The sequence below is a fragment of the Bombus affinis genome, chromosome 2 (assembly GCF_024516045.1).
Source record: "Bombus affinis isolate iyBomAffi1 chromosome 2, iyBomAffi1.2, whole genome shotgun sequence".
In the NCBI taxonomy this organism is placed as follows: Eukaryota; Metazoa; Arthropoda; class Insecta; order Hymenoptera; family Apidae; genus Bombus; species Bombus affinis.
The window spans coordinates 582137-600762 of NC_066345.1; the positions used below are offsets into that span (position 1 = coordinate 582137).

Below are 18626 nucleotides of genomic sequence, written 5' to 3' on the forward strand. Positions count from 1 at the left end.
TGCCTAGGTAGTGTGTGTTTAGAATTAACGAAGATCAATTGACCGTAGATTTGCAAATTTACTGCTTCTTCATTGCCACCGTGTGCCTCTTAACCGTTTAAACTTCAGAAAATTATTTCTGATTCGTTTCTTACGATCTGCAATTAAAATTTCCATTCTACGAATATTAATTTAGTCTCATGAATCCATGAAATCTTAATTAAATAGATAGATAAATAAAGGAGTTACGAAGTAATCTTGACAGAAGTAGCTAAATTTGAAATTTAATACTATATACTAATATGTACATTTTAACTACGAAGATATTCTTTTACAAAATTGTTAATTACATTCTGTTGTATTTTATTTCAGGTAAGCTGCTGCTTAGTCTGTATCGAATTTGCCACGTTACGACTATCAGGTGAGCTGTGTTAATTTTTTAACTCTCATATATAAAATCGATCGATGGACAATGAAATTTCAATTGCCAACGCTCATTACAATTGCACTTGGCAATTTTAATAATCCGGACGATGCTCAATGATGAAAATCTTTTACTTTTTTTTAGAAATACTAATCTTTAAGCTGCGGATAATTATGCGCATTTTTATAAATGTAAATTAAAAAGATATAATTTAACGAAGTGGAATCTAGGTATTTACAAAATTCTATCGCCTACTAAACATTCTACAGAGTACTTTGTTCCCTGTATTTTATTGGGTTGTAACATAAATTCGTTCTGTTTTTACATTTGTTACAATATAATACGTAATACGTATAATTATGGTAGAACCAGAACGAATTTTTTATTACAATCCAATATACAGGGAGGTGCAGATTTTTCGGTCAAATGCCACTACATTGTGACGTCGTATAAACATCATTGGCAGCATTGTTAAAGAGTTATCTAAAAAAAATATAGGAAATCAGAGGTACTGCGATACAAAGTATCAGAAATATTTACATGCGGCAGTAGTCAGAAGGTAACGTGACACCTCGACCACTCCAACCATAACTTCATTTTAAAATGTTCCTCGCTGCTGTCAATACATGATTGACGGCGGCAATAAATTCTATTTATTACTCTTTGAAATTCTTTAACGATGCCTCCAATGACACATTTTGCTGTCTTGACTCGTAGAACGTACTGGAAATGTTCGGCCAGAAAAGACTGGAACGCCCTGTACATTTTTGCACGTAACTTACCTACTCTATGCACCTTTAAGCGTCCTCACAAATGCATAAAAATCGGCATATTACTTATATAATAAAGAGCAGCGCACATAGCATGATTCAAGAATAGACATAGATACTGTAATATTTGACATTCCATCGGTATGACTTTATAATTATCCATAATCAACTGATGTCGTTTTACATGGTCTCGGGTTAATGACGGATTAAATGAATACAAGGACGTATAGCATATAATCGACTCTCGTTGATGCCATTAGCGAGTATCTATTGATTATACCGTCCAATGCAACGTTACTTTGTCGTAATTACATTAATCCCATCATCGATCAGTCATTTAATTACTGCGCCGTTTTAATTGGCGCATTCGCTCATTAGACTTCCTACTTGAAGTTGCGCTTGTGCAGACGTGTTTGCCGAGTTTTTTTCTCGAAACCACGCGCATAGCAGTTTAATGTACTGCATTGATTAATTAAACCATTTTAATACGTTCCATCGATGGCTTATTTCCATTATTTGTATCCCTCGTCGTAATCTCTTCATTATCGCGATGAATTTGTTATGTAATAGCAGGTAATACGTGTACATAGATACGTATTAAATTAGTCAGATAAACAATAAGATCAAATAAAGGGAAACAACATTTTCTATTAAAAACGTGGCAGATAATCTGCAATGTTTCCAAATTATCAATATCATCGTAGGTTCCTATCTTTTAGTCGTCAATGGTTTGGCTTCAATCTTAAGGTAATTGGACAATTTCATGTAGAAATTCGTAGAAAAGCAATTTGCAAAACCATTGAAACCATTGATTGTTATACACAGAGTATATCGTCTTTGTAAACGTGTCAGTCAAAATTTTCGAGCACGTTAGAAAGAAAAAGAAACAATGACTCGCTTACGTAAAGAAGTAGTTTGTTCGTAATATTATTCTTCTGTGATTTAAACTGTAATTAATTCTACCTAAAGTCGAAAGTTATGATTACAATATATTCTTGTTGCCCAGAGAATGCACGAAATAAATTAACTTAAAAAAGACGATGACTTTCTTATGTAGGGAAATATTTTCTTCGTGATATTACTCTTCTATTAGGTTGTCCGAAAAGTTTCTTTCGTTTATGAGGAAATAATAGACGCGCAACGTTTCTTGTTTTATATCACTTTGTCGAATTACGTACGATCCATTTTCTTCCGTTGAGAAAACACCGCGACATTTCACACACTTGGTTTCACGTTTGTACAAAGTTGCACTGTCGTGAAAAACACGTTTGCGAAAGAAAGACACTTCACGGACAACCTAATATTATATAAAACGTAATTAATTCTATTTAAAGACGAAAGTTATAATTGCAACGTATTCTCGTTGGTGGGAAAATGCACGAAAAAGCTAGTTCTGTTCGCAAAGCAAAGAGTGCTTGAAAGTTTTGAGCGCAAGCGTACATACAATTATTTCACTATAAATTAACGATTGTTCACATTTAATTACGTTCGGTTTATCGATTCTGCAACCGTCATTCTCATTATCAACTTGCCGGGTTGCAGCGTAGGCGTTGGTCAAGTTTCTAAAGGCATTGTAGTTGGCGCAGTTTGCTTTGCAGGTTCTAATAGCGGTCAGAACTGTAGAAGTAGCCTGGTTTGGAACAGCACTAGAGCACTTGCTAATCGTAAGATAATTACGTTCGGTAACCTGGGCCCAAACAGTAATCTGATTCTCAGGGCGGACCTCTTCGGTTAACTGTATCCTTCGCCGTAGCTTTCCGGCTGAATGTGTAGCTACAAAACTCGCGAAATTATGCAGCTTGAACGCGCAATGTGCTTCCCTTTGGCGCGAGTAGTTAACAGTTAAACCTAACCGTGAAAAGTTTTGCGAGCTGAAGCGATTAAAGATCACCTAACTGCATTCCATTTCCAGTCCGGTAACAGTCTTAGCATAAAAGAACAGGAAGAGCAGAAAGAGGATAAATAGTAACGATAAGAGTAACGATGGATGACTCACGCGCAAAGTGGTGAAATTAAATGTCATGGAAAAAGGACTAAATATTACGGCCAACTTGATCCTTTACCGTAGCCCTATCGCATAGTACGACGATAAGGAGACTGCGGATTTTTAAGCAAATTTTCGCGAGTATAATTAAACAAAAATGGAACCTCGCTAGGATATTATTTTACCTCTCAAGTATTATAGAAAATGCTATACTTGGTTTAGTTCGTTTTAGAGTTTCGGATCAAAATTGGAGATTGGATTTTCTTCCTTTGAATTACTGTCATTGCTTTCGCTTCTTTAAACAGGAAGATATAATTTCTTCTCTAGGTTTTTCTACATTTTAAAAACTAGTTTTTCGAAATTAGAGGTAAAGATAGACAAAGATTTTAATTCATTCCTATGCTTTACGAAGTAACGTTGTTTAAGGATACACGTAACCATTAAAATGTAACTTTAGCGTAGAAAGTGTCTGCCTGCTCGCTAAATTCACGTTAAATTATTAGTAGACTGGGCAGTTTTATGCATTCGTGTGAAACTAAATTTACAGCCGCAGAGATGTACAAAATGCACATAATATACAGACGTATAAAAAATCTTTATACAGGTTTCATTCCTTCGATCGTGCGAATAAAAATAATAAAAATGATCTCGGGCGAGATTAAAATCACGAATACGTGGGAAACGATAGAAAGCTCTAACCACGTACGAAATTACAAGTCGTTCTTTTCCGATACTTTTAGGGTAATTGAAGGGGTCGTCGTTGACAGACACTTCGCCGATAAATCTGCGAAAACACTCGGAACTGCGTAATTTCGATACCCAGAGCAATTAATTAACCACCTATAACAATCAACCTGAGGGCTTATAATCAACGTTCCTTCCGCGCTCACCGGCGACCGTATTCGGAGACGACAAGCCACGGCCTTAATTAATTAGTCAATTAATTACACAATTTTACTCGACCGGATCGATCGATCAATCGATTAATTAGTGGCGCGTTGCGCCGTTTCCAGAGATTTTCTTCTTCAAGGATAAAGAAGGACATGCTGCGTGTCTATCCATCCCGACCCGTTAGTCTCGGTCGCCGTGATAGAAAAACGATCGCGCCGAACTGCAGGCAGGTCAGCATCACGAAGGCCAGCTGGCGACTGATAGTATGTAGGTAATTAGTCTAGGTTCCTAGAAGCTAGAGCGGGTCCGGGTGGACGTTGTGGCAACTTGCCCAACTATCTCGTCGTTGGAGCACGTATCCGTCGTTTCTGGCGTTTCTGTCGTTTCAACCGGTCTACGTAATCCCCGTGAGCCATCGTGCAAAGGTCTCGCTTCGTGCGCTGATCTGCCTTGTTATTGCGGTAGCAGGAGCCGATTAACGTCGGCCCCCCGTGTACACACGGTATTAGGTATCGCTTTTGTCAAAAGGTTGCGTCACACCGGTAAATGGAATTTACAGTGATTAAACGCACGCGTCCAGGAGAATGCAGAAGCTGTTCTTTGTTGCCGGTGAATGGCATGACGAGAACCAGTTACCAATCAAAGATAGCTAACTGCACTGTACCAACAAAGTGTCGATACCGCGACATAACTTCCACGGTTAATAGGAATTATCGTAACGTGATCCACTTTGTTACTGAAATAAATCCTTTTCTGTTTAAATGAATTTCCTGTTCTATCGTTCAGCTGTCGTTGGCTAATGATTTAGCGATGCTCGGTCTTTTTGCGTGGCATTCTTTTAGGTGCTTCGTATGGGGGATGTTAATTTGCTGTAGAAAACGAGCCCAAGAAGCTTAATGTTCTTCAGGTATTCTATCCCTGTGTTTCCTAGAAACAATTTCGGGGATGTTGGGCGGTTCGCTGAGAACTTTAGGCCTGATTTTTTCCACCACTTTTGAAGTTGATCGATGGATGTCTGTAAATTTTCTGTTATGGTGACGGGCTACATTAATTTCTTTTTCTTCTTTGCCCACGCTTTTTTCCAGTAAGGCCATTCGGTAAATTGGTCTATTGGCGTGGGTTCATTTAGTTTAGCACGTAGACGTTTATCGCGTTAGAAAAACGTCAGCGTGAATTACGTTAGTTCAATTGTGCTGATTGAGCACCGTGGACTTTGTAGAGATTTAATGCCTAGTCATAGAAGAAGGTCGGTCGAGTGTTGCCAACGTGGTCGAATTTGTTTTTTCACACTCGACGAAGATATCCAGAAATAAATATAGGATCATCGATGAAATATTCCAGTCACCTTGAGATCTCGTAAAAATATGATCACTAAAATTCTATTTTAGCCTATTTCCAGCATTACACGTGCTCTCTGAAACCGCGTAACTTTCTCCTGAGAAGCTTTTTTATGCAACGACAAATAATTCAGATTTCTAGGTGAACCCATTTAATTGAACCACGTTCTATAGCGAAACTATCGTTTCTTCCGGTATTTGCGTTGTGAATGTCGTTATATTTCGAGTGCAAATACTCGAAGGATTTTCTGATCGCTCGAGGCGCGAAACGCGGCTCACACTTCGCAGTTGAGTTACGTTGCGGCGAAGAAAGCTTTGTTCAGAGGAACAACAAGCAACTGGCCACGGTGCACGCACTAACTATTCGTAAAAACGTGTATTTGCGAAACCGAATCGGATTCGATGTTCCGTGAAATGAGAGTGACGCAAGGGACACGGCCGATTCATCGTTTCTTGGCGAAAATCAATACCAACCGGTTTGATATTCATACTTGATCTTTCGAATTTGAAGTTTCAATTTCGCAATCTGAAATTCAATTTGCGAATCGCAGTGCCATCGTGTCGGAAATAGAAGATCATGGTCGGATTCGAAGCTTGAAATTCAAGGTTCGTTATCGACGATTCAGAATATAAACGGGCAACCCTAACTCCGTACGTTCGGCCATTCTTTAATAACAATTGCGAAAAGGAAATGGCCTGGACTTGACTGACTTTTATTCGAAAATATCCGTAGAATTCTATTAGATATAATCGTCGTCGATGGATTGTGGATGTTTATGCAAATTCACGATTTTATAGAAACCTAAAGCAAATATTTGTTTTACTCGGTAAATATTGTAATGAATACTGTGCATATTTTTGCATATTATACAGCATTTTCAGCATTTCATTATCTTCGTGTTTTCCCTAATTGCAGAAAAATTCAGTCTAATCTAAAATAGTAATTCTCACAATATATAGGCTGATCCACGAATAGAAAACATTTTGTAGATAATTTAGCTTCTTCGTGTAATAATCAACCAGACAGGATTTCAAGCCTGTATTATATCCTTGTGACTTTGTTATTGTTCTGATAGCGGAAAGATAAAAGTCTTAAATTTTACTATAGATCAAAATATATTAGGTTGTGCGAAAAGTTTCTTTCGTTTCATAAGGTGATAATAGATAAACAATAATTTCTGTTTTATATTATTTCATTGAGCCATTTCGTTATATATCTATTATTATGTTTGTGCATAATTCAATAAACTAATATAAAACAAAAAAGATTGTGCGTCTATTGTTTCCTTATGAAACGAAAGAAACTTTCCGGACAACCTAATACTTCAGCTGTGTATTCAGGCAACGTTAAGACGTGCAGTATAAATATCGAGACAGTGTGGGCAGTGTGGGCAGAACACTTGAACATTTTCATTGAATATCCATAATTCGAAAACTAAACTACGTAGCACGTATTTTCATATGATGCTTTTTACTTGCTTCAATGTGTATATTCGCTTTCTAAAGTGTGGGCGTTTATTTATGAATCATTTTGTACGTAGATTTATTGGGTTGTAACACAGATAAGTTAAAAAAAAAAAAAAATACTGAGTTTAATTAAACTTACTTTTGTTACAATCATTAATTAATATAAATAAATTTTTAGCATAGGCGGCTATGCGATGAAGTATCATAAACCCCAATTTTTTGGAATACTAAATGTATAAATGCCCATAATGTACGCACGTATGTATTCTATTTTGCAATTTAGGTTCTCACCTATTGCAATTTGTTAGCTGCACGTTTTAGCGCTGGATGATTTATACTTTTATCTATTATTTATCTATTATTCTTTGTTACTCGCATTCATCGTTAATAAACATTAAATTGAGTCTTTCTTTTTCACCTGTTTACTTTTTAGCGTTTACTGTCACTGAATTTGTCTTTATATAGACAAATCTTCAGATTTAGCTTTATTATGTTATTAAAAGTATTTAGAATTGCTTGCAACAGTTTTTTAAAATCATATTTTATCTTTTTAAATATCGATGTGGCCACTTACTTGCACACTAAACAAATTTCAAAATAAAAATTACAAAATTCAACGTGAGTTCTAGCTTTGGTTTAGGTTTACTTTATTAAAATTATTTACATCAAAATAATTAATTAATAATAATAATAACTGCTATTAATAATTACTTATTTCAAAATAAAAATTACAAAATTTAACGTGAGTTCCAGTTTTGGTTTAGGTTTACTTTATTAAAATTACTTACTTCAAAATAATCAATTAATAATTACTTATTTCAAAATAAAAATCACAAAATTCAACGTGAGTTCCAGCTTTGGTCTAGGTTTACTTTATTAAAATTATTTATATCAAAATAATTAATTAATAATAATAATAACTACTATTACTAATTACTTATTTCAACATAAAAATTACAAAATTCGACGTGAGTTCTAGCTTTGTTTTAGGTTTACTTTATTAAAATTACTTACTTCAAAATAATCAATTAATAATTACTTATTTCAAAATAAAAATTACAAAATTCAACGTGAGTTCTAGCTTTGGTCTAGGTTTACTTTATTAAAATTATTTACATCAAAATAATTAATTAATAATAATAATAACTACTATTAATAATTACTTATTTCAAAATAAAAATTACAAAATTCAACGTGAGTTCCAGCTTTGGTTTAGGTTTACTTTATTAAAATTACTTACATCAAAATAATTAATTAATAATAATAATAACTGCTATTAATAATTACTTATTTCAAAATAAAAATTACAAAATTCAACGTGAGTTCTAGCTTTGGTTTAGGCTTACTTTTAATACGAAATTAAAAGCACTTAGAATTGTTCGCAGCGTCTTTTTCAAATGATATTTTCACCTTCTCAAACAGTCCTTTTTCCATATATCTAAGTTTAAACAAAATCAAAGTTACGGGCCTAATTCTATGGCACCGCCGCACAGTTTGCTTATTATCCAAGTCTCTATGCATGTTGAGAAACCATTAAAATTTAAGAATCGTTTCGTGCAGAATGTAACGAGGTTTATGTCCTGCGAACGGTAATTTAGAAAGTTTGTTCTCCGGCGGCAATAAAATCTGTTTGGCTTTTATTTCGCGAAGCACATTATGCGGGCTACTGTTTACTTTACTGCTTGGATTTCGGCAACAACTTAGCAATACGATTTCCCAGCGTTAACCTACTTGCAACGCTATATTCATCGGACAGCCTCGGGTGTGAAACGCTGCTGCGTTATCTTACGCAATGGAGAACAATGCGGAACAAAAGGGCTTTTTTGAACTTGGCGAGGATAATAGATCTCATCGCTTGCTTCGTTCTTTTTCTCGACAAACTTCTTGTATGAACATAACAGTTTAATTCTATTCATCTTTGATTAAAACTTGTCTGGTAAATTGAAATTACATCGCGCAAAGTATGATAGGCGAGAGGTCGTCAAAGTTTCTCGTTAAATCTCTCCATTAAAAGCACAATCTGTCAGAGTATTAATATCGATTTCAGCATTCCCTTTTGGCCACTTTTATTATTATTTTTTTTTTTTTTTTTACTTTCTCAAATAAATTTTAATTAAAGTCATGTACAGTGTCCGCGAAACGTTTCATTTCCGCGATGTCAAATATTTGGGGTCGTGAGAAATTGCTACTACGAAATAATACGAATTGAATTATCGTTACTATGAAAATGCTACAATAAACGCGACAGTTTAAGTACACTTTTGAAAATGTACTGTTGCAAATTATATTTGCATCAAGAGGTGGAAAGAAGAACGTAAACTGCAGTATGTAATTCACATTTCGGGAATAAAAGTTTGCAAACGCAAAGCAATATGAAAAATTGGGCGATGCAGAATAGAAATTGCCAGAAATTATTACCTTTTTATTCGGAAATTTCTGCTTAGTAGCAATATTTGTAAAAGAGGTCAAGAGAGAAATGGAGAGATCAATGATCGTCTCTCGAATGAAAACAATTATTATCGAAAAAAAATTCGATTAACGTGTGTCAGGTTTAATCCTGACGATCAAGATTCTACTATATTGAAGATTACGCACGATAAAACCTCGTTTGTACGAACCTGTCAGACAGCAAGCAGTTGGTGTGATTGAAATTCACTGATTCATCCCATCGCTCAAGATTTTTCGTTCGAGTAATGGAGGTTTAGACAAGTGGAATCAATCGGCAGGAGTTCATTTAATTGCGCGCTAACTACAATTTCGTTCGAATGTACCAAGTTCTACTGTGTTACGTTGGTCATTTAGGAGAGTACTAAAAACAATAAAGGTATGTGAGACACGAGGGGAACAAGAAAAATGAAAAATAACGCTTCCCCGTTCGTTACTTCTGTTCTTGGTAAATCCACCGCAAAAAGCTATACCAATTAAAGAAAGGAAAGCAATTTAATTCTTGAAAGCAAAATAATTGACATGATACTTTAACCATATTTGTTTTGTACTTGATACGACGTTAAATCTATGCCTATGTAAGAAATAAAAGTAGGTTTAATTCGTTTTCGTTAAACGAGCTATGAACACGATGTGAAAAAATGCATGAGAGTTAATCATATTCATATTCAGACAGAACACTGTTTGTATTTGTGGTTTGTGTAAGAGGAAATTATCGTACAGTGAATTTTGAACGAAAAATTGCCTCATTTTCACGTCGCATTAATATTCAATTACGTTCTGCGATGTAGCAGTTCTTAGAAACAGTTCAAACTGCGAAACAGATTTACTTCGTATAATTAGTTCGTGTAATTAACGGCTGGAAGAAATTAACGTCAATATTTTTTAGCGTACCAAGAAGTCTAAAATAAACGAGAAAATATAATGGTTTTGTCGAAGGGCGAGTTGAAATTTATCATAGAGAAAAGTTTGTAAGTTGTCGTGAAACTGCACAATTGTTAGTGTCAAGTATTAATTGTAGCAGATATTATTAGAAGATATAAAGAGAAAGATATTACAAAGTACGTCAACACAGGATAGAAAACTCGGGTTTACTCGGAAGACTCAAAGAAAGAGACATTTATCTAATCTGCTGACATGTGCTAATTGACACGTGGTTTCATACTGACACGGCATTAACATTTATCTTGGCGATTATCGATAAATGTATCAAAAACCGCGCATTGTCTTTAACGTAAAATACTAAATACCATAAAGTAAAATAAACCTAAGTAATTCTAAATGCAGTAGAGCTTGCCTTATCCGAACTAACAGAGAGACATTGCGTTTACTTAACCCATTTGCATCATGGCCCTACTTAAGAGGACTGGTCCCTATCACTGCGCGCGGTCGGTCGTAGGTGCAATAAATGACATCCGAATTCTTCATGGAGTTTATCGAAAATTTACCGTTCAAAACGATTAGTAGACGATGTTACTTAGCAAACATCGCACCTTACGTTCTTTATAACAGAGGAAAAAAGAGAAAATTATTTATTTAAAAAGATAAGAAATAAGAAATTAAATCATATTATTTCTCGTGGAATTCTTTAAAATGGTCAATACAATAAACTGATGTAGACGAGATGCTGACGAACGAGTCAAATGTGATCTCTCACATCTGAAGAATACTTAGCGGCTGAAATAAAAAGCAGTCGCAGCGCGCGGATTAATCCGCGCTTGGATGCAAATGGGTTAAATACGTATTAAGATTAATTGATAGTTTCGTTAAATGTTTATGCGTTCCATGTCTTTTTGGTATGTTACATGTTTCTTTAAACGTAAGCAACTCCATAAAGTTACTAAATATTCGTTCATTATAGGACGTATTAGGTCATCCCATAAGTTCGTGCCGTTTTTCGAGCGGTTATATATGTTAAGATTGTTTACATACCTTTCAGTTTCATGAAAAAATGTAATCCCCCTCTCGTTGTACAACTTCTTCCCATTTTTCATTATTCCGTCTCGATAAAAGTTCTCTTGTTTTTCTTTGAAATATGAAATGTATACACAAAGGTCGGCACGAACTTATGGGATGACCTAATAGAATTATATTGTACATTAATTTCTCAATTTTAATTCAGTTTTGTAAAATCACAGCATCTTCTGCCATTTTTCTCCTTAAACTATCTTCTTCCTGTTACCTCGCACTTTGGAAAATGAATTCTTCGTATACTTGGAACCATCGATGCCCTTTTTCGAGTACCGCAAATGCTTCGTTACCACTTTCGTTTGTCGTTTCCATTTGTATAAAATCGTCGTTATTTTTGTCTCGTGACGAAGCCATTTCATTACGTCGGTGTACTTAAGGTTTGTCTACCGAGGAATCTACGTGCTTCGGATAATTTTCAATATCGTGTTTTTGTTTTTAATGCCTTTGATTCTGCTGACGTTTCCAACGCCATGTATTAGGTCATGCCATAAGTTCGTACCGTTTTTTGAGCGGTTATATATGTTAAGATTGTTTACATACCTTTCAGTTTCATGAAAAGATGTAATCCCCCTCTCCTTGTACAACTTCTTCCCATTTTTCATTATTCCGTCTCGATAAAAATTCTCTTGTTAATCTTTAAAATATGAAATGTATACACAAAGATCGGTACGATCTTACGGGATGACCTAATACTTCTGCTTCTGATTCTGTAGCTGCGCCGCCTTCGCCTTTTTTAATTGCATCGTATTTTCGTATCTGTTCTGATTCTTAGAATTCAGATTAAATTCTTAGAATAACAATTCACTGAATCGATCAAAGGATAGCATAGGTTCTATATGATCGCTAATAAAAAATTCATAAATTTGGATAATACAGCGTTCTGATGTTAGGCTATTCGAGTAACGAGTGGTGGGAAAAGGCTCTATTGTGCTGATATTTGGCTGCATATTTCTTGCGACAGTTGTCGATGCCGGCTGCAGACGCCGAAAGCAGTCATCCTACAAACGTAAACTCGCTCGGCACCTATCTCTCATTCGCTCGCTGTTTTTATCTCGTTTAACAGTATTTTCTGTGTAGAGTAGAGCGCTCTGCGATCATGTATAAGGCAGATGCACATGCTCTGGTTCGAGTTCTGTGTAATCGAGCACAGCCATCCACTGAACCTGGCACGTAGCACACCTATGTACAAAGTAGCACGTGCGAGAGTCCCGATTTGGTGAAAAGCACTTGAACGCCTTTTGTTGCGAGCCGACAGCAGTCTGTAACATCATAGCAGGCCGCGATCATCGATAAGCGTGACACGAGGAAATTCATTTCCATCGGGATTATTCTCAAGTAATCGCCGATTGTCTTCGGTTTAGACTCGTAATCAAACAACTGATTTACAGTGATAAAACAATTCCAAGGTACGCTCGTTCGCAAAAATATTTCGACATATGAACATTTTTACGTTTGCGTTACATCAAACATTTTGAAAGAAGCATATTAGAAAATGAACGTTTCTGGACCTGCTTGGGGAAGAAGAATCCTTGTGGGTTCGAGAGCATCTCTCGAGGAAGAGAAGATGTTAGCATTTACCCGAAATGTGACGAGAAAGTTCTTTTTTTTTTTTATTTACTTTTTATTTTACTATCAATTCTCGCATTGAGAATTATAAGTAGTTTTCTCTGGCGTGGCGCAGTGACATGGCTAATTATTTATAATAAGCTAATACTTATTATAGATAAGTATAATTTATAAATAATTATTATAAATATCACTTAATCGAAATATCTAGTTAAATCTTGTGCTTAGGTCTAACGGCTAGTGTCTTTTTAGCCTGCGGATCTGGTCCGACGTGTTGAGTAATTTAGTAATTAGGGGGTTTCGATGTTTGATGACTCTTTTGCTATATCTATTGCTATATTTTGATATTTCTTCTTTGACTGTGGGGAAAGCGACGAGAAAGTTTATAGAATTTAATTATTCACCTTCATCGACGTAATAATTCTTCAGAGATTCTGCTGATAAGTCGATGGAAGCTTGAAATCCAGCAAATCTGAAGTACCACCAGATTGTTGCTACGTGAGAACAATAGCTAACAATATTCTCGCCGAGTTCCATTAGGGCTATGCATATACGATGAGACACAACTGTCGTGATTGTATTGGCGAAATTTGAAACCAATCGGAAAATGTATGTAGAAATTGCAAGATATTTATTGTGAACATATATATGTAATAAAAAATTGCTATACAACGTGAATAGCTAGCCATCTTGAGCTTATAATAAACGTTTAAATACGACTCTATCAAATATTCAGCTTTAGAACTGTAGCCAGTAATTCACCGCTCAAGTACTCTTTTGTCATCTCTGCAAAATGTGTACATCATTGCTAGTACTAAATGTCTTGTAATGAGGTAGGAATAACTTAGAGTGAGTAGCACAGATTGAGTCACGTTTATCTCAAAGGAGTCTAACAAGTACTATTGCTTCTGCATAAAATTTATTTAACCACAGCTAGTTGAATTTCATAATAGCGTTAGTGGAATTTGAAAATGTTTTCAAAATCAGAGTATTCGTCCAATTTTCAACAGACTTTCTTGTATTTCAGATCCGGTTGATGAAATCCAGAATTCGTATACATAAGAACTATATTGTTGATTCACAGAGTGTTGTACTACTTCAAAAAGAATGATTCCTTTGATCCCTGTTTTCTCTCGAACCGGTTGCCGAACTGATTTGAAAATCTAATGTCCCTGTTATCTTTCCCAGAAGAATTGCGATTGCAGACGGAGTCTTAGATATGTCGCTTTCCGCTTCCATATTATTACCAACTGACATTAGCAAGTTTCGCTACGTGGAATAAATAAATATGCGAGTATTTGCTTTTATCTATGGCATACAGTGACGGACAGGAGAAAGTTGAAAATCGATACGTGCGTAGAGATAAAAGAGAAAAATTGTTCGTGGGTAAAAAATGAATGCAAGTAAAATTTGTGTTAAACATTTCGTCCGTACTAAATATTCGTCCATTATAGGACGTAGAATTATATCGTACATTAATTTCTCAATTTTAATTCAGTTTTGTAAAATCACAGTATCTTTTGCCATTTTTCTCTTTAAACTATCTTTTTCCTGTTACTTCGCACTTTGGAAAATGAAGTCGCCAACTGCTATATTTTCCAAATATAGTTTACGGACGTGCATATGTGTAAAAAGAGAAGAAGGACGATTTCTAAAGTTGTTACGTTGTATGCTATCGATTTTGTAATTTAATATATATTAATGTGGTGCGCAATGATGCAGATGTATTAATAATGATTGCGTTATTTATGTACCTATATTACCATTCAAAAGTAGGTGTGTGCTAATTTCTGGTAGAATATAATTTAGTTACAAAGTTACACTGAACTAAACATCTGCGAAACTCTGGATATATCCTAATAACCTTAAATGCAATATTAAAATTTTCTGTGAAATAGAAAATAGAATGTAGAAAATGAAAAGTTGGAAATATAGAAAGTTGTAGATTTTCTAGAGAAAGATATTGATTCCTACAACCATCGTTATAGATACGCTCTATTCCACTGATGATCTCAAAAGCTGAATGTGACCTGAAACACACAGTGAAAAGAAAGAAAGAAGAAAAGACAAAAATTCGTTGTTTAGATGAAGGGAAAAATGTCCTGTAAGTTCTATATTTAAAGCAACAAGAAAGAGATGGTAATAAAGACACTTGGTAATTACAAAGCCCAGCCTAGCTGTTAAATGCAATATTAAAAGCATATAGATTTTCTGTGAAATAGAAGATAGGAAATATAGAAAGCTGTAGATTTTCTAGAGAAAGATACTGATTCCTACAATCATCGTTATAGATACTGTCTATCCCATTGATGATTCTGACCATATGCCTCTAATAATCTCAAAAGCTGAATGTGACCTGACACACAGTGAACAGAAAGAAAGAAGAAAAGACCAAAGTTCATTGTTTTAATGAAGGGAAAAATGTCTTGTAAACTCTATATTTAAAGCAACAAGAAAAAGATGGTAATAAAGACAGTTGGTAATTTCAAAGCCTACCCCAGTTATTAAATGCAATATTAAAAGCATATAGATTTTCTGTGAAATAGAAGATGGGAAATATAGAAAGCTGTAGATTTTCTAGAGAAAGATACTGATTCCTACAACCATCGTTATAGACACTCTCTATCCCACTGATGATTCTCGCCATGGCCCTCTAATAATCTCAAAAGCTGAATGTGACCTGAAACACACAGTGAAGAGAGAGAAAGAAGAAAAGACAAAAATTCATTGTTTTAATGAAGGGAAAAATGTATTGTAAATTCTATATTTAGAGGAAGAAGAAAGAGATGGTAATAAAGACACTTGGTAATTTCAAAGTCTAGCCTAGCTATTGCTACCAACTCTTTAGCAGAAGTAGTAGGTAATGATTAAGAGCGACGCAATTAGAAGCATGTATAATTATTCCAACCGAGCCACTCGCCGGAGCGTAAGAGATAATTAAGACGTCGGTGTTCTGATAGATTCCATCGCACACGTGAGAGTGTCTACGGAGTTACTAAAGAGTGCTCAATGCACACTGATTATATATACGGGCACGAAGGAAGAGCGTAATCGTTGATTCTTTGCTACGGAGGAAGTAGTCGCTTGTCCGGACTGTGGACAACGTGGCACCCATGTGTCCTTACGCGTCGCGATCTTTCCAACCAGACAATGAACCTACTCTTCATTCTGTCGATCCACGTGCCCACTACAACAGGTAAATACACTGCAGAGCGACCAGGCCCATTATCCTCTTCCTAGTCTCGCCGTAGCTTCAATTCCTGCGGCTTATCGAGAGAAGAAAATGCTGGCAAGAGAAGATTCAGAAAAGTAAGAGGAAGGCGAGTGTATGTGTGCGTGAGAGAGAGAGAGAGAGAGAGAGAGAGAGAGAGTGAAAGAGAAAGAGAGAGAATTGCATAAAGGGAAGAACGATGATCCGTTTCCAATAGATATTATGCCATCGCGTCTAGCCTTCTTCTTTCTATCTTTCTCGTTCTATTTTTTCATCTTCCCCTTGCACTCTGATCATCGATATTTTCCGCTAACAATGCCGACAATGACTCGCATCATGGAACGTGGCGTCGCTCGTCGTTTTCTTTTCATTGTCGAAAAGGATCCTTTGAAAGGAAAGCAGCCGCGCTTGAGCTACAATAGGGTTGTTGACCTTTCGTCTTTATTCCTGACCGTTACCCGAACGATCACATTTTAACTTCGATGATTCGTATCGTGAATTTCATCATCGTTGTCCGTGTCTCTGCTCATTTTCATCATTTCATTTTAATTCCTCAAATGCGAGAAAACAACTGAATTCGAGTGACGAGTCAGGGTCTATAGCATATACCAGTAAGCTGCGATTTTGCAGCCCCAGTTTTAGCACACGTAGGTGGCAGACGTTCGTCAGAAAGTGATGTAATGTCGAATACGAGAAGCAGAGTTAGGTATTTCATATTTGTGCAACAGGGTGACTTAAAAACTGCCGTTTTCCAAAATGTGCTAAATGTGCTTTAGACTGAGCAGACTCGTTCGAGGTTTCTATTCAATCGCTCGAACGATAATGCAATCAGTTTGATGAGAATACAATTCGTTCGACGATTCATTATACCTGCAACTACTGCAAAAATTAAGAAATCGATTAGTTGACCTCAATTGTCAATATTCAATGATATGTATCATCGGTCGGTGATCAAGAATTTGTCGCAAAAATAAGATTACACTAAAATTAATATTTCTTTGCTTCAAGTTGTTGGAAGTCATTGATGTGAAGTTATTAGGAAAATATATATGGAAATTAATATTGATATCGGTTTTAAGTTATTACAAAGCTCGATATGATCTTGATTTCAAAGTATTAGAAAAACATGTGGGAAAATTAATATTCATATTGATTTCAAGTTAGAAAAGATTTAGTAGGCCATAGTTAAGCTTACTAACTTTTAGAAATCTTTTTCGAAGAAGATCTTAACTTGAAATGTGTTTGAAACGTTCTTCTCGATTATAGCATTTTTCTGGTCGAGAGAACAAATACGTAAATCAAATTGCAGTCAAAATTTCCTTTGAAAATTATTCTCTACGTACCGCATCGAGATCCAATTTGTAAGAGATTTCGGTCGAGTAAAAATCAATGTACGTTGCATAGTTTAAAAAGTGATGCGAAAATACAGATATTCGATGTGAAAACATTTAGAATTTTGTTATCTTATGTTAAATGGAATATTGATTAGGAAATGTGTATGTAGTTTCAGTATATTTATCTCTGCATGAATATTTCTCTATAATTAAAAAGTTAGACTAAAATTTGTACGTTAATGTTCGCCAGTCGTCTGCAGACGTATTAATTGAACTAATTAGTCCGAGCAAATGTAATTTCTATGTTTCCATTAATTGCGTAATTTGGATACTTTGAATTTTTCAAACACTTTATATTTCGAAATGACATTATTATACACGTGCGAGATATTTTTGACGTGGAGCGTTAAATTGAGAAAACAGAATTTGAAAAATATTATTTTTATCAGATTTTTTAATATTAATTTAAAAGCTACATCTGAAATCTATTAGATATTTTTTTCCACCAAAACGTTTTCAGATTGTTACCGAAAATTTGTTGTTTTAAATGCCTGTGCAGTGGATACAAAAAGTATTTGCACACAATTATTTTTATTACAGCACTTGAATATTAATTTAGTTAGGTCTAATCACATATATTAAATTTCATATCATTTCACAATTTTATATATCCACAAGAATTTACTGCTGCAAGAAATGGTCTATTCGAATATCTGAAAAGAATGAGTTTCAGATATGTGTGAAAACCAAGATATGGACAAAAGTTTTTAACATAATGTCGTATGTCGAGATACGTGTATAAGAGAACTTTCGTACATTATAATACGACCTTTTCGAATAGCAACCGATACTCAAGCGTAACAATGGACGATGAAGATCTATCGTGAGAGCCATTATGAAGTTCTTACCATGCCATTCTCTATTTCTGTTCGCTATGAATACATCTTATAGAGCCTGGCAAAAATCGAATCTCATTGAACACTGGTAAAAAAAGGTCCTATTGTGAAACGTTACGAATTCATGGCCAAGAAGAATAGCTTGACACATATCGTGAAAGCAATTTTTTGTCGACTAACGAGTCGAATATAACGGCTTTATTTTCTCGAAAAAAAAAGTTGCCAACGTGTATTCGTATAAGGGAAAATCTTCATCGAAATGTTGCACTAGAACGTACAGTGGCTGACGAAAGTATTCTCATGTTTGCCACAAAATGGTTCCGCAAATGTATAAGAAACCTTTTCAAATTG

At 35.2% G+C, this 18626-nt stretch overlaps 1 protein-coding gene across 1 annotated transcript in view; it reads left to right on the top strand.

Annotated features, from left to right (window-relative positions):
* The first annotated feature begins 351 nt into the window (after nt 1-351).
* The window catches only part of LOC126923852 (CCR4-NOT transcription complex subunit 6-like), a 407221-nt gene continuing 388946 nt past the window's right edge, over nt 352-18626 (top strand). Inside the window, exon 1 of the mRNA XM_050737754.1 lies at nt 352-400. The gene's annotated coding sequence lies outside the window, so the exon portion shown is untranslated. The remainder of the gene's footprint in view (nt 401-18626) is intronic.